Below are 1,110 nucleotides of genomic sequence, written 5' to 3' on the forward strand. Positions count from 1 at the left end.
TTTTTTGCAGAAAGGCACCACTTCCATCCTTACCTCAGGCTGGATCTTCAGGTGGGCGGGGTTAGGGTGTCTGGTCCATTAAGGACGCACTGGTCAGTCTGTTTAATTCCATCTGGTCGGGGCTCCATCGGGGACTGGACTACAGCGGGATGAAGGTGGGGAAATATCAGAGGCCCGTGAGACCGGGTCAGCGCGAGCCTCAAGCTCGTGACAGCAGTCGGAGATTTATGGGGTCGAGAGACTGAGGTCCAGTGACTTTGACGTCGTGCGAATTTGCAGCCATTCGTGTGACTGTGATCGCGTTGTATGTTCTCGTGACTGATTCTGACCCTGCAGTCAGAAATAGTGTGCTTGTGTTTGTTCTTTCTGGTTTCTTCGATTGCGACTGTTGACAGTGGTATCTGACTACATGACCTGGGATTGTGAATGTGATTGGTAGACAGAACTCAGGCCACCTAGATTCTGAACCGACTCGGCTATTTACTAGCTGTGTGACCTCAGACTTGTTACTTAACTTCTCTGTGCATTCGGTCTTAATACCCTTAACAAAGAGATAATAATAACCACCTCTTAGAGTTTTGCTGAGCATTGAAAAAGTTAATTCGTGTAAAGCTCAGTTTCTACGAGTGTGACAGGTCGTTTTTGAGGCCATAATTTACAGATCTGGTCAGAAGTTTAGATCAGATCAGAAATTTAGACCTCAGTCATCCCCTAAAGTAGGCTCTTTGAGAAGAAAGGAAGCCCAAATATTAGCAATTCCCCCTAACCCAGATGTTCTATTGGGACCCCTATGTGAGCCAAATATACTTTAAAACCTACAGTACCTCCAGTCCAGAGTGCTCCTCAGGACACTACTGTGAACTTGGGGAAGAATCCAGCCTCACAAAGTAGGAATCTTGACCTTTCTCTTTCATCATAAGGGACAAAATTGTTCTAATCTCTCTTACTTTCTCTTACATATAGGTGGTTGGACATGGAGCAGACCACCTGACTTGGCCTGTGAGAAAGTTGCAAGGAAGGCCTGGTGTTTCATGACTCCTGCATCCTTCCTCAGCTCTACTCTTCTGCAAAAGAGGCATCACAGGAGTAGACAAAAAGGCATTACACATC

The sequence above is a fragment of the Galeopterus variegatus genome, unplaced genomic scaffold (assembly GCF_000696425.1).
Source record: "Galeopterus variegatus unplaced genomic scaffold, G_variegatus-3.0.2 Scaffold4671, whole genome shotgun sequence".
In the NCBI taxonomy this organism is placed as follows: Eukaryota; Metazoa; Chordata; class Mammalia; order Dermoptera; family Cynocephalidae; genus Galeopterus; species Galeopterus variegatus.